The sequence below is a fragment of the Python bivittatus genome, unplaced genomic scaffold, assembly GCF_059951505.1.
Source record: "Python bivittatus isolate LINGU-HERP-01145 unplaced genomic scaffold, Pbiv_v1 ctg000480_np1212, whole genome shotgun sequence".
Classification (NCBI taxonomy): Eukaryota; Metazoa; Chordata; class Lepidosauria; order Squamata; family Pythonidae; genus Python; species Python bivittatus.
Window position 1 is genome coordinate 96,799,738 of NW_028277075.1, and position 16,368 is coordinate 96,816,105.

Consider the following 16,368-nt stretch of genomic DNA (forward strand, 5'->3'; position numbering starts at 1 on the left):
ACTCAAGAGTAATATAACCTCCTTTGCATGAAAATATACTACAGCCTTTCCAGTAGATCAGGAATGGAGAAAGTGTTGCTGGAACTACAACTCCAATGTTCTGCACCATCAGTCCTATAGGCTGGGGCAAGTGAGAGTTGTAGTTCAACAACATTGCGAAAGCTGCATGTTCCCAAGAGCTGCTATAAGTTCTGTGATAGGGATCTGATCTCAGAAGCCTTATTGATATGCCAGTTATGGAGTCTGCATGTCAGTTATCCTGTTGTTCAGGGAAGTTTTATTTCTCATGGATCTCCACTTCTCACTGTTGAGAGTGAATATAGTCCTCAGATCTTCACAAAGAAGATCTCTAGTAATCTAGTAAGGAAATAATATCCATTGGTTTACGCACCGAATGAGTGAACCCATCAGTTCATCTTTGATTATTTTTAGAATTAAGTCATAATACTAGTTCATTCCATCACATTTTCAATAGCTGTGTGTAACCATTTTAGGAAATACCTTAACAATAAATTTAGGGAGGAAAATACTGTTGCCTCTGTTTTCTGTTCAATACTTGTTTTGCTTTCCTCACAATAAAGTGAGAAGTGCATTCACTTTTGTATCAAGCGCTTTCCAAAAACCCCAAGTGGGGCCTAAAGGAGCTACTAATTTGAAGAGGTTCTCTGAGAAAAAAGTCCTGCATAATGGAAAGTCATCCTCGTCCTCATAATAAGAATGATAAGGAAAACATGTTCTTTTCTTTTTAACACTGCTAGTTTTCAGCATTAATCCCCCAGTTGTGTTGACAGCTCTTTTCACTTAATATTATTGGCAGCTACAGAGAAATCCCGGTAACAAATTAGACTCCAAAGTGTCATTATTCAGAGTTCTCTGATTTGCTTCTAAGAAATGTGGTCCAAGAGAAGGCTAGAAATGATGGTATCTGCAAATGCTATTCTTGAAGTTAAACAATCACCAAGGCAATATCAGATTTTCCAAAGCTAACTGGGCCAAAAATCCTCTAATATGAGTTGTGTTCTTCCTTCTACCTCTGCTCTGTCAAGATCAAAGCTGTTGTCTCCCATACATGTAATGTTAGGATGGTAGTTGGTTGCAAGGAAATGCTGGAGCTCTTCCAAAAATGATCAGTAGCTCTTAGTTGGAAGCACATAAGCTTCCATCATGCTCCACTTTTCTGCCTCTGTAACATTTGATTCTTAAAAACTGAAGCTGTCCTCAAGTCATGCTTAACACCTGGTGACTAAATCCGTGATGTTTTCTTGGCAGTGTTACGGGACTGATTTGCCATTGCCTTCTTTTGAGATTTTTTTTTCAGTTTCCTGGGTTATACAGTACAACAGTCTTTATCTAAAGGAATTCTAGGAGGTTCCTCATCTAAAAATTAACCAGGGCTAATCCTGCTTAGGTACCAGCATCAGCCAAAGTTGCCTAGGTAGTGCCCCCCAGTGAGGTCCTTGCTTTCTGTTTATCAACAATTATGGAAAATGGACTGAACAGGGACACAAGCCAGTTTGTCACAATCTTCCCCACTGTGATGAGGTGAATTCAATTTCATTTTAAATTAGAGTAATTGCTTTCGAGTTTGCATCTACACAGATAAATTAGTATATGCTAATTTTATGTAAATCTGTATCCTTTTCTTTTTATCCTATTTTGGTGATGCACTTCTGTGTTGGGTGATGTATAAACGCCACTTCATCTAAGGCATGCTCTCAGTTAGGAATATATGGATTAGTCTCAATCCATTCCATGTAATGGCTGCAAGATTTTAATCTATTTTAAAATTAATTAAATTAAAATGCTTAAATGATAATAGTAATTCTGCACTTGTCACTGTTTAACTTCATCTATCTATCTATCTATCTATCTATCTATCTATCTATCTATCTATCTATCTATCATCTATCTATCTATCTATCTATCTATCTATCTATCTATCTATCTATCTATCTATCTATCTGGCATTGTGTACCCCCCCCCCAGTCCAGATGGGAGATTCCACAGAAGGTCATAGAGAATAACAGGGCTAAGATCCTGTGGGACTTCTAGACCCAGACAGAGAGGCAGGAACTGGCCAAGCAACCAGGCAACGTGGTAGTAGACAAGGACCAGAAGACAGCAGTGGTGATAGATGTATCAGTGCCAAGTGACAGCAACATCAGAAAGAAGAAGTATGAGAAGCTGAGGAAGTACCAGAGCCTGAAGGAGGAACTAGAGAGGATGTGGAAAGTCAAGGCCAAAGTGGTCCCAGTGGTTGTAGGAGCACTCGAGGCTGTGACTCCTAAGCTGGGAGAGTGGCTCCAACAGATCTCAGGAACGACATCAGAGCTCTCTGTCCAGAAGAGTGCAGTGCTAGGAACAGCTAAGATACTGTGCAGAACCCTCAAACTCCCAGGCCTCTGGTAGAGGACCCGAGATTGAGGAAGACACATACCACCCATGAAAGTCTGTCTGTCTGTCTGTCTATCTGTGTCTATCTGTATTTGTTTATGGCTTTCTTTAACATATATAATTTTCCTTAATGTTGTTTTTGTTAACTACAGTTATCACTAATATAAACTTTTATGTAGAGTTCCAAGCAGAGAATGACAGACTTCATTCATTGCTACAATATATGCCACAATGGAATCTGCTTTGGTTGACCGTAACAGTTGACCCCCACACTGAAAGAATTTTATATATTTACTGTCTATAATACATAGAGAATAGCACTGCATGACCAGAGGCCCATGCACCCACTCGAAATCTTAGGTGCAGCCTCTAATAGTTTCCACCAAATTGTAATCTTAACTACAATTTGGTTGCCCCTAATAAGGTTAAGATTTTCCCCCTTAGCTACATTTTATTAGCTACATTGAATTAATTATATTAAATCAAATTGAGATTTTTTTCTGGCCTCATCCTTCTTTGTCTGTATCTCACTTACTTTCTAGAGTGTGACTCCTAGCATATCATCCAAGGCCCTAACTTAAAAGCAGTTGTGCAACCCTGCCGAAAGGTAATGGTAAAGCTATTCAGTACTAAAATATTTTACAAAATTCTTCAGGTGTAGGATCCAATCAGATGGCTATGTTAGAGGAAAAGATTCACCACTTGTATTTCTTTAGGGCAACTTTGTATTTTGTTGTTGTTCATCTCATTCATGAAAAACTTTTCTAAATAAAGTCTTCTTGCTTCTACTTGTTTTCTGGATTGTGCTCATTAACTACACTGATGTCTTCTTGATTTTGGTGGTGTTATGTGGAATTGTTAAAAAAAAAAAAATTGAGTGAGTCATTCACTGTCCTTCTTCACCTCTGTACTAAGGAGAACAGGGCCAAAAACCTGATCAGACCATATCAGTTGTGACACTCCACCCTCAACTCTTGAGTCATTCCAGGAATCTTTGCCAGAGAAATAGAACCCTTTATACGCATTATGTTGATAAAGAGGGCTGGCCAGAAACTTGGGTCTTGCAGAAAAATAATCAAATATATTCTGATGCACTCTGAATCTTTCATAGAACTGATAATGGTGTATATCTGTTTTCTTCTGATATCAATGTTTTGAGAGAAGATGTGAACTAACCTTCAGGTTCTTTACACACATTCAAACACTAGAGAATCTCAAAGAAATCCCCAGGCTTCCAATTTTTTTTTTTAAGCTTTGATATAATTTTGAATGAAAATATGTTCATTTTCATATTTTGCCTGCAGTGCATGAACACAGAAAGAAGTTCCAGGGTTTGAACAGATTTGAATGCTTATAGCTGATAAATAGTTCTAACCTCTTTGAAATATTCCTTTTTCTCATTGCTCTCTTACATTCTCTGATTGTATCTTACTTATTTTATTGTTCCTCATATTTATACAAATTAAACAGTGGCGGCCCATGGCATTCATTTTTTTAATTCAACAGCCAAGGAATAGACATGTATAGAAAATGTGGTCTGTTGGGGAGCCTTGACTGGTTACCATACACTGGACAGAAGACTGTTTCAGATTTATCTGTATCCTTCTCTACTATGACCTTGTACAAGACTGTATACTTTACAAGCTAGTCAAATCTGTGATCATGGTTTTTTAAATTAATTAATTCATCTTATATACCACCCCACGGACAATCATACCCAGAATTATTTCCAAATAGGTTTAAAATTAAGAATAAATTAAAACTGAGACAATAATAAAGCCAATATTAATGCTTTTAAAAGCTAACACTGTAACTAGGACAAGGATTAAAGATTAAATGCCTGTCAGAACAGGAATGCATTTAAACATATGCAGAGTAGATTTCAGGTTTTTAGGGAGGGCATTCCACAAGTTGTGGGACTACCAAATAGGTTTTAATTCTGTTCTCCCTTACTCATATAAAGGCTATCTTGACCTCATAGCATTCATCTGTGCGTGTTAGTCAACAGTTTAGGGAATAATCTTCACTGTGGCCAACTACTGTTATGTGAACAGTTTTGTGCAACATGTTAAATAAAGAGCTTTTCTTCACCACTGAGAGAAAACCATACCTACCTGAAGTGTCCTGTTCCTTGTCACTACTAGTCACTGGTTACCTTCCAAGATAATAGATACCAAAGCCCGACAGGTCTTACACACTTTGAGGCTACCTTGGGATGTTGTCCAAATACGGGGGAAAATGCTACTTTAAAACCACTACAGCTGAGAATGAGATGAAGGCAACCTCATTGGAACACAACAGAGAAAAGAAATCTCCAGGACATTTTGGTGCTATGGTCAGGTACAAGTGGAGAAAGATACAGAAGCTTCACATATAAAAGTCACATTTAAAACTACCGTTGATGTGACACATGCTTTTCAGGACAGAAGGAATCAAATATACACCTGAGTGTGCCTGTCATATGTGCACACTTGTTTCCACCTAGTCTGTCTCCCTCCATTTACTAGGCAACACCAACTTTTTATTCCTTTCTTTCTGGGACCCACTTTCTGGGTGCAAATCCAGCATTGAGTATATTCAGAGCACACAGTTAAGAGTAAGAGGTCTTCAGTGGAATGAATATATGCAAGATATGAATTCAGTTTTCTCTACAGCCTTATCTTCATCTTTTTTAAAAACAGTTAAAACATGATTGAACACAGCACACAGCATGTACAGATATAGAGATATATACTCATTTCCCTCTTTTAAAAGGTACATCAACTGTACTCTGTGCCTATTTTAATTTATTTTATTTAAAGTTATTATAATCCTTTTATTTTATTTAAAACAAAGGTAGCATTATCTTCATCTTTGATCATGACTCTTTGTCATCCCCGATCCCAGAGGTCCACTCTTTAGGATGCCTCTTCAGTTAATCAATACCTGAACACATTTAATTTCTGTTTTCAATGCCTTTTTTATCATAGGAAAATCCATAGCCTGCTTGAACCAATAAAGAAGAGAACTGTGATCTATCATCCTTGGTAATAATATGATCCCTATTTGAGGGAAGAAGAGTGGAAAATGTCTTTATGAACCACAGCAAAGGAAAAACCTGCTTGAATAAAATTTACAAGTTGCATGTACTGAATTTATGATAACCAGCTTAAAGGAAATGAAGAAAAATGTAGAGCAGCTATGATATGAAATCACCTGATCATTTTGGAAAAGAATAAAGGAGCTTTTAATGTTGACAGATTTGACTTACTGTGTCCACAATATCTTCCAGAGGGGTTTTCAGCTCAGCTTTGCATACTGACGCTATCGGGTTTTTTTTCCTGGTAGCAGCTTCTTGAGAGTTGGAATAAGGAAGATGCTTCACGTCAGTGTATTTTTTAACCTCCTGGTCCCAAGCTGATGTTGACTAGAGAAAACTGCATAATTAACACTGCAGTTTCCTGGTGTGAGTGTTTATGCTTTTGTATTTCCTTGTTTTCTTTTTAATTACTGGAGAACATGAAGAGAGGAGATTCAGCAGACTAGAGACAAGCCATGGGAACATTCTGTCCTATGTTAATAGTTGTGAAAGCCAGTTTTGCTTCAGAAATTATATTGAGTTAAAAAGATCCATTACATTTCTCTTTAAGGCAGCATGAAGATGCCTATCTTATAGCAGGAGAAGACTTAACTGCAATTTTTTAAAAAAATGATAACGAAGAAGGAATAGCTTAAACTATGACTGCATTCACATAACATCCTTGGTGAGGTCACTCATTTGCTCAGTTCATACATACATAGAATCATAAACCAACCAAACAGGCTGAATATGCCCACACATTGTAGTCCCCCCATCCCATAAACAGGGGATGTCGTAACTGACCTAATCAAGCAGGCTGTATGAAGCAATGCCACCAGTGAGTCCCCAGATACAAGCAACCTGGGCTGTGGCAATGTGTTCTTGTATGTGTGAGAAAAATCCTGGGCTGAGGAGGAGTTGGTTGAGATCAGCCTCTTCAGAAAGCATGGTTCATTCCTTTCTTTTTCACCTCAACTTTCTTCTAAGTGTTTGGGCTTGCTTTGTATAATACAGGGCTAGAATTCTTGATAAATCAGTGGTACTCATTCTGGGTAAGGGATGTAGGCTTTAGCACATGCCTTTGCATTATTCCCATTAGATCAGATTCCTGAAGGCATGGGAATTGGGTTTAACTGAAGGAAGGAAGATAGGAAAGCTGTTTTGATTGATTATGTGCCATCAAGTTGTTTTCAACTCCTAGTGACCACACAGATAGATTTTCTCCATGACAATCTGCCCCTAAATTGGTCTTTCAGGTCTTCCAATGGTGCACCTGTCACCACTGTAACTGAGTCCATCCACCTTGCTGCTGGTCTTCCTCTTCTTCTCTTTCCTTCCACCTTTCCCAGCAAGGAAAGCTGTAGACTGCTGGAAAAAATACTTGAAGAATGAAAAACATTCACACATACCCTTGATTTTTCTCATCTGGAAAAAGCAAACAAAGCAAAACCAAATTCTTTTCCATTATGATGATGGCAATTGGATTTAAAAAGAACATAATGAATAAGAGGTACAGCATTAATTGCAACAGGGTTATAATTCCCCTTTCTTCTTTCATCCCCTTTAAAGGCTCTCACTGGTCCTTGCAAGCTGTCACTGTGTTATCCTCTGCCTCCATTGTTCTGAACTGATAACCACTATGTCAATGTTATAGTTGTCTGAATAAATAATTGCAGATTCAAGGACTAGTTTTACATGTGGAAAGCCTTTTTTAAAAGATGTCTTGGAGCAAAACTGGGAACGAAAAGGTTCAAAGATTGCTCAAGATGGATAGTGAGCACAAACTCACCTGGTTCAGAATTCTACAGATCCTCACAGTGTTTCTCTGTTGCTTATTTGACATATTTAGTGGTTTAGTCTCCTTTTGCAAGAATATCCTGTTTGTGTTACCTTGGAACTGACAGCAGAACAATGTTTTATAAAGCAGGACATTTTTTGGCTCGTGCTAATTACCCTGCTTGTAAGATATAGGGAGACCTATAAAACTGAAAGAGAACAAAAGGCTTTGATCAAATATGGTCTTCATTTATGGACACATATGTTTGGGGTTTCTAGGTAATTAGAGATAATCCTAAAGTACACAATTTATTATTTGGTCTGAATCTTTTAAGTTTTACTCTGTGTATTTGATTCCTCAAACAATATCTACCAGCCTTCTCTGGCTCTGAAAGGTTGACATTAAATATATATGAAATGTATACGTGTTTAAAAGTGATTTCATCCTTCAAAAGAGGGTAAGTATTTCCTTTCCATATTTTTAAGAACTGGTGAGATATTCTTTGGAAGGTAATCTGTTTTGTTCAGAGTTCCCTCGTTTTGTTGAACTTTCAGGTTAATTTCCATGTGTTCATTTACAGCTGCACACACACGTACACACAGACACACACATAGCTTATAAATCCAGAGTATGCTTCTTGGATTCATGTTTCTGAGATTTCAGAATTCACATGGTCTCTATAATTGTATTTCAATCTTTTTGACGGTATAAAATTTCCTCATATGGAAAGAGAACTTCTATAATAATTATGAAGTGCAGTAAGCAAATAGCATCACACATCATTGAACACTCAGAATTGCTGAAAAGATATTTCTAAATATGAAAATTAAACCTGAAGGAAATCCAGTTAAATGTCTGAAGTTTCTTTATTTTTACATTGCTTTTTAAATACTTTTTCTTAATGGTGTATTCTTATATTGTTTTAAAAAATTCCCCTATAAATAAGGATTGTGGAAAGTGGGTATTTGACTCCAGATGCTTCTGTAGCTTATTTTTAAAATTTATTCTGGAATGTAGAAGGAGACAAAAATAAAAAATAAAAAAGCAAAGAAAAAAAAGTCTCTTCAGTTTTATCTCCTCTTGTAATAGTAACAGTTTATTAGTTCTCCACCTGTTTGATCTAGGAACATCTCTATTTAACCTTACAGTTATTGGGTTATGATCTGCAAATTTATTCTATAGATTTCTTGGATTTCCAAAGAGTCATCCAAATCCAGATCAAGATAACACATTTGTTTTAACAGCTGTGGCATGTTGCTTAGCAGAATTCTCAAGCTGGGTGATTCTTATTTCATGTAAATCAATTACTAAGGCTTTTAACTTTGCCATTTTCTGATCTAAAGAATGAAGTCTGTGGTTTGTCTCCAAAAAGTTCTGTTTCATCTCATCTAAACAATATAACTAATGAAAAAGAACTTTAAGAGAAATAAGCAACAATAATTTAATTTTGTGTGACTTTCTCTTTAGATTGTTTTATGGATCAACAATGAGAAGCTGTTCCCTCTCAGATGAGAAAGGGGAAGATGATTCCTGCTTTCTCTATCTTTTTGTCTTCTGATCTATAATTTATTCTCACAGAGCAATAATTTTAATGAAAAAAATATAAAAGGAAATTCCTGTTTCACAATTAAGCAATAAAGCAGTTCAAAGGCAAAGAAGTAAATCCCTAAACTGACAGAAGACAGGTATTGTAAATTCAGCACAATGTTATTCAGCACAATACTGGAAGCTGGTAAAGCAAAAAATCCAGCCCTCCCCCCCCACCAAAAAAACCAAAACTTGATTTAGGTGGCTCTGAGGGGCCAGCATTCATATGCCTGTCACTGATTATTCATTTGGTATGTCAGCTTTTGTGAAGAAAGGGGGGAAAAGGACATTATACAAAAAATAGAGCAGATATGGGCATAAAACTTCAGATCAACAAGGAACTAAGACACAGAAGAGTCTTCACATGGAAACTACTTAACGCAAAGACTTGATGTATGCATTCTTTTTATAATAAATACAAAATCTAACTGAGAAGGCCCGTACTAGCTCATTTTTCATATGTTACAAAATGTACACCAGTAGCAACAAATGAGGATGACTAGGTCTGATTCTTATTATCACAATGACATTCTTTTGTAATACCTTTCAGGATGGTGGTGGTGAAAACTACCTTCTCTATGAATAATCAGTAATCTTTTTATTAGAGTAACCAGAACTACCATGCAAACCTCTGTATGACCACTAGTTGGTAGCAAAGAATTAGAGTTTTCTATTTCCCTTTGCTGCAATTTAATGCTTGCTGGATTTTTTAGGGACTACATTTTGGATGGCCTAACTATTTCTCAAGCATTCCAGGGAGGAAAAAATGGCCATGAACAGAAGGAAGAAAGAAGAAGAAAAAAAGAAAGAGAGAGAGAGAGAGAGAGAATATATTGAAACAGTGGAATTTAAGACTATGAATAATAGTTTAAAAGCTGAAGAAGACTTTAAAATAAAACCAACTAGTTTTATATTTCTCATGTTTTTGCTTACACCTAAAATTAATTAATATATTAAGTGGGGCCATGACTTATTGGCATAACCTATTTATTTAAACAATGTATATGGTCACCCATCTCACAAAGTGACTCTGGATGGCATTCAAAAATAACAGTTTAAACAAGCCAAACCATAATGTCTGAAACAAAGTAACAGAAACCTCAGCTTGAATGAGTTTTTGGAAAACCCTAAAACAAAACAAAACAAAAATTCCATCAGCAGGAAAGTCTGGTTTTCAACTAGGGGAGGAGAAATATGGCAGAAAGGCAAATTTGGTCTGCTCTGGATTGTGAATAGGATTCACTGTAGCTCCAAATGTCAGGCAAATAATCAGAATTTGCAAATTTGTTGGCTGGGTTCACACACTGCACTAAATTATAGCATAATTTGTTTTCTTTCAGGCTAGGATGTTGTGTCAACCTAGCTATTATTGCTTGTAAATTGTGGTTTATGGTATGTAGTGATGTAAGCCCAGCTAACTGTGATTTATTCAATCATGGTTGAATAAATTGTGGTTAAGCAAATCATGGCTTAATCCTGTATATGAATCCAGTTGTAATGTGTGAGGATGGGGTGAGCCTTTCCAATTGAACAATCTGGATTGCAAGGTTATTAGAAATATTACTTTTGAGATCTAAGAAGAGTAATCTAGCTTTACAGTACTATTGATCTAATAAAACAGCATCTAACATTAGCTCAATAGCATGCGGTGTTTCCCCACTGACTTAACAATTGCTTTAACTTTATTGAGATTAATTTAACAGCAGACTGTGTTGTTTTCCATGCGCTTATGCTTGTATTGTTTTTTGTTTAAATCTAATCTTAAAATGTTAACAGAACAGCACAACTTGCTATACAAAGAATTTTAATCCTTTCGGTGTAACTATGTGTGGTATTTGAATTCACATGGTGATCTGATCCTAGTTGCACATTTTTCTATGGTTCTGGGAAAAAAATCATTCCAGATGTAGTTTGCGTTTAATGCGGCCTTATTAAATACTGCTACAAATTATGGCATATAATACTGAAGATAAATCTCAGGAAAGAATGTTTCTCTAATTATAATTTGCTATTGATGATTGCAACTAGTGGTGATGATCCTGGGTGTTAGTCGGAAATCTTTCCCAACACTTGCTCAGGAATAAGCTACAGTGGTACCTCGGGTCACGAACTTAATTCATTCCGCGACTCTGGTCGCGACCCGAATTGGTCACGACCCGAATCAAATTTTCCCATAAGGTTCAATGTAAATACAGTTAATCCATTCTGAATCATATGTATTTTTTTTTAAACCACAAAAATATGACACAAAATACAGTACAGTACAGTATGAAGAGAGAGAACATTAACCTTGCTTGAGGCGTGGAGGACAGGAAGGTAGGTGGGGAGGCGGTTATTGTTTGGAGGGAGAGTCCCCCTCCCTACAGGAAGCCACGACCACATGTGTCAGCAGGGAAAATGGCCTCGGATCCTGTTCGTCACCTGATGCGGAGTTCGCGAACGGAAGCAAAATTTTGCAAACGGTGCTATTCGGGACCCGAATTGGTCGTGAACAGAAGCGTTCGTGACCCGACATACCACTGTATCTGGTATTTTCATATGATGGGCAAGAGCAGAGCCCAAAATGAAGCGAACAGAAAAGTCAGACCCAGAATTAAGATGGAGCTTTTTGGCACTTTTTTCTCATTGCCTGCCTTCTTTCTCTTCTTCCTTCCCTCCTTCCCTCTCACACGACAAGCAGGGAAGGGGCAGATTATTTTAACAGAACCCTGAATTAATCCTCTGAAAATAAGCCAAGAACTTCATTGACATTGGGCCAAAGGCCATCATTGGCCCAACCCTGCTGTTTGCCGTCCTATTGTTATCTAGAATCTATGGACTGAACATGAGACAGTCTGTAGGCCAAGCATACGTTTGAGCAGACCACTTGGCCAGGATTTTTCCTCTCATTCCATCCCCTTTACTTATTCCCAAGTAAGTTCCACTATTAGGTTCAGCTGGCTTCCCTCCGAGTAAATGTGATTATGATTGTGCTCTATATTCACTGGGATTTCTTGTTACAATGCTGTACATACACACAACTCCTGTTCACTGCACTCATGATAGTGCATATACAGAGAGTTTTTCCATGCAACCCCCTTTGAAGATTTATTTGTGTGTACCTTGGAATCCCTTTGAGTAGACAGTAGATATGAATCAAGTGGCATATATGTAGCTCATTTTTTTACTGACAATTGTTATCTTGACACTCTTTTATATACTGTGTGTGTGTGTGTGTGTGTGTGTGTGTATGTGTATATATATATATATATATATATACACACACACACACACATGTGCATGCACATACACACACACACATATATATATATTTGCAACCATACTTAATTTCTTTCCACTGTATGTGGTTAAGATGTGGTGCAAAGGACCTATCACAAAATGAATACTGTTTCTCAGTGGATATTGACGTATGAATGCAATAGCACTTGTGGTCCTTTTGAGATGGAGGTAGCAAGTATGTTTAAAGATAGAAGGCTTTTCATGTCTAAAATGTAAGTTTGCAAGCCAGTAATAGTATTTTCAAAAGAAAGCATTGTTTGAAGGACATTTCCAAATTGGTGCTTATGAAACTTCAGTTTAGGAAGCTATTCAAACTGAAAAACAAAACTAAACTGGGTTTTATTTGTATGTTTTTTCAAATAATAAGATATGCTGGAATCCAATTAAAAGTTCATGGATACAGTATCTCTGAAACATGTGGTATACACATGAGAACTTCCTTTCTTTCAAGCAATTCCTTTGTTTTTTGTTTTTTCAAAGGAATTATGTCCAGTTATGTCTCTGCTCTTAGATTGTATCAGAGCAAATGGGAAAGCTGCAGTACTTTTTGCTAATTTAGCACTTGGGGAATTATATCATCATCATTACCATCATGATTGGTGAGTCATCCATTGACTCGGAGTCAGGTATCATCAGTACGGTCCCAGGCTGACCAAGTGATGCTGTTGAGGTCTTGTCCCAGTGTCTGGAGACTGTGTGGCTCTGGATGGGGAGTTTGTTACTAAATCCTGGCAAGACTAGCTATGGATATTTTGGGGGCCCTGGTTTGGGGAATCTTCCATTTTTTGGTCTTGGATGGGGTTGTACTTCCCCATTCAAACTGGTGTGCAACTTGGACACCTTAGACTCATAGCTCCTGCTCAAAGAGCAGGTGGCGGCAATGGCCAAGAGAGCCTTTGCACAGCTACGTCTGGTGCACAGCTGCACCTTTTCCTGGACTGGGAAGCTCTTCAAATGGTAAATCATGACTTAGTCATCCCACGAATGTATTATTGTAATGCGTTTTACATGGGGTGTGTTTTACTTGGTGGAGATATACAGGGATTGTTGCCTAGGCAAAAGGGGCTGAAGCATTTTTTAAGTCCAGAATGTCCATATAACACTCAAAGTGGCTCAGGCAGACACCTCCCTAAGTCACTGAATTATAAGAAGAAGGAGAAAGTACAGCACGATCAGACTTGCAAGATTCTGTTATTATAGTCGATCTCAATAAAAGTAGTTTTAACCTTCCTGTGAGTTGATTTCATGGTCTGGTCTACACAGTGGAGCAGACGCTGCCCTTGAAGACTGCCCAGAATGCAACAACTCTGGCAGTGTTGGATGTGCTTCCTTATGCCCATGTAAGTAGAGAGAAGAGGGAATAGCCTTGAGGGACAAAAGGAAGAGCTGCTACGAAGGCAACAGTCAGATAAAAGGAGCCTGAGACTGGGCCAAGAAAGTAATGTGTGAACATGTCAGAGAAGCCCCTCCCTAGTTCACATGAAGATAAAGGGGGGGGGGGAGTACATTGAGACTTGCAAGATTCTGTTACTATAGCTTTACAATAAAGTAGTACTGACCTACATGGCATAGGTTTCCTAGTCTGGTCTATTTTGGAGGTCCGACAATATGACCCCAGTCTGCACTAGTTATCAGTTGGCTTCTGGGTAGTGCTGGTTATCATCTATAAGCCCTTCATAGCATAGGGCCTGGTTATCTGAGTTTTCACCTGTCTCTGATCGTTTCTACCTGTCCAGTGCAATCAGACAGAATGGGCATGCTCTGAGTCCCATCAATTTAGCAATGTCATCCTGCAAGAAATGTGCACCTGCCCTCTGAAATGATATCCCTCCAGAGATATGGATGCCTCCCACCCTGATGACATTCAGGACAGTATTAAAGATCTGGCTATTCTCCAGGCTCTGGAGCAGAGTGAAAGTTTAGCTGCTGCTGGATGGGTTGTTGATTCCTTTTTGTCTTTAATAATTTTTATTTTTTAACTGTAACCCATCCAGAGTCATTGGGAGTCAGGCAGCTTGTAAATTGTGTAAATAAATAAATTATTGTCATCATAATCTACCATACATTACTAATATTGATCTTTCCTCCTGTATTTGTGCATATGTAGGAGAAAAAGTGCTTTGATACAAGTTCCGTAAGTATCTGAACTACAATTAACCATCTGGCAAGATATTTCAGCACAAACCAAAATAAGTAATCAGACTGACCAAGTTTTCCTCAAGTTTGGACTGAACTTCAAAGATTTATAACTGCACAAAAAACTAAATTGTATTTATATTGTGTTTGAGGAGTAGATAGGAGAAAAACATGGGTTTTTAAACTCAAAATTTGCTGTCATTTTAAATATAAACTCTTTTAGATAAGGCCTTAGCAAGAGGTAGCACCTGGCCAACCTCTTGGAGGCCTAGAAGCTAAATATGGTTTGTCTTAGATGGGAGTCCGCCAGCAAATACCAAAACTGTAGGCTAGATTGGTAAATCCAGAATAATCCCCAGAAGGCAAAAATGGCAAGCCACTCCCATAATATTACACATACAAACACACACACACACACAAAACCCATGTTTGTGTCCATGTTTGGGAACTCAGCTTAGCTCCAGAGCATCTTTATATTTTCTTTAAAGGGAGTCAGTGCAATATCAGAGCTGTGAATGAATGGCAACCCAATTTTATCTGTGCCTGGGGACTGTACTGGGCTTCTAACTGTACTGATGGGAGCTGGGTAGACTCTTCTGAGCAGTTTTCTATGTCTGGCTCCTTTCCAAACATTACCCTTATGGGAGGAAAGGAAAAGGGGCCCAGGTTTAGCCAAAGACAGGCTACTGTTTAGTACAGTTGTGCAGAGCAACTGCCAAGTCACAAGCATGGCTACTTTGAGGGCTTCTCCCTATCATCTCAGCATGCAGGTGTAGGCAGAGAACACACTTCCCCTGGGATTGCTATCAAGTAAACTGGCAAGATCCCTAACTGCACAACTTTTGTTAATAAGTGTTGTTAATATGTTTTAATACTAACGTTTGTTAATAAGGTTTTGTGAATAATGCCTAGAATTAGGGGTCAGAGTACGGATCTTGGGAAGTGAGATAGGAGCCCTCCAGTCCTCCTTGATTACGGAATTCCTTAAGGCAGGGTCTCTTTGAAGCTTTTGAATTTCTTTTTCTGGAAATTTTGCGTGAAGGACTAAGAGTATGTTTACCAGATAAACTTGTAATGTGATCTCCCATCTAATGGATATTTGTGTTTTCTAGAGAGTCTGTGCAGGTTTGTCTTTGCTATTCCACACCCCCATCCCCGACTTTCATTTTTTAAAAGTAATTTCTTTGGGCCTTACTGGGAGGAGTTCTTCAGTACTTAAAATCCTCTCTAGTAGTTGGTTTCCCTCTGATTGCATTGTTCTCCACCTCTGCTAGAATCTTTCTTCTCCTTTCCATCATAGACCAGTTTTCCTCAGGGGAAAATCATTAGCTGATGGTGGGTGAATTTAAAACCCACAGTTGATTGGCCAGTTCTTTATTTTTTCCCAGGTCTGTCTGTCTTTCTCATCCTTGGAATATCTAGCAATCCTACTTCATTTCTTGGCTTTAGTTTTGCTTCTGTTAGGATAGAAACTGAAGAAGAAGATGGGTTGGGCAACACTGAGGTCGTTGGGAGATACTTAATGTTGGCGTAAGAACCACAGTGGGCAGAAATAGGATACACAGTGGGAGGGGATGACTGGAGTCTGGATTTGCTTTTTTTATTTGGGAGAAGCATGACTTGCATTGCATTAGTGCCTATTTTCATCTGTTTCCCGCCTCCAAATGGCAAGAAACCACACCAAAAGGGTGGTATCTGGAGAATGGGAACTTATCCTACCATGAGGATTTACAGTTTGCTCACTTTTGACTGAAAGTTAGGTATACTTAATGGTCAGTGACAATAGCTTTCCTATGGCAGGCAGAATTACATTATACCAAACAGTAAGCAGAATTAGTGAAAACGTCCAGGTGTCTGTGCATGGAAGAGCTCTCAGAGCTTTTGAAAGCCTCTTTTCCCTTGCATAAAAACTGCTCCTGAAGATTGGGGGATTCGACAGAGAGATAACTGAAACAGAATGAGAGGCAACAGCTGGAGGCGAAAACAAGCAAACTCTTTTTTTGGATTCTTGGCCCCCTTCCCTCATCCATCCTTGAATTATATTCAGCATCGACTTCTGAATGTGATTCAACAGTTTGGTTAGAGCTGAGGCTACATGTTGCTGTGTGCAAACATTTAGTAACCTGTTGAGTTGGAG

The 16,368-nt window shown here is 38.2% G+C and overlaps 1 long non-coding RNA gene across 1 annotated transcript in view; it reads right to left on the reverse strand.

The window, feature by feature from the left end:
- LOC148215079 (uncharacterized) overlaps window positions 1–5,746 on the reverse strand; it is a 52,582-nt gene extending 46,836 nt beyond the window's left edge. Inside the window, exon 1 of the long non-coding RNA XR_015796915.1 lies at window positions 5,645–5,746. This is a non-coding gene — a long non-coding RNA (uncharacterized LOC148215079). The remainder of the gene's footprint in view (window positions 1–5,644) is intronic.
- Between the last annotated feature and the right edge of the window lie 10,622 nt (window positions 5,747–16,368).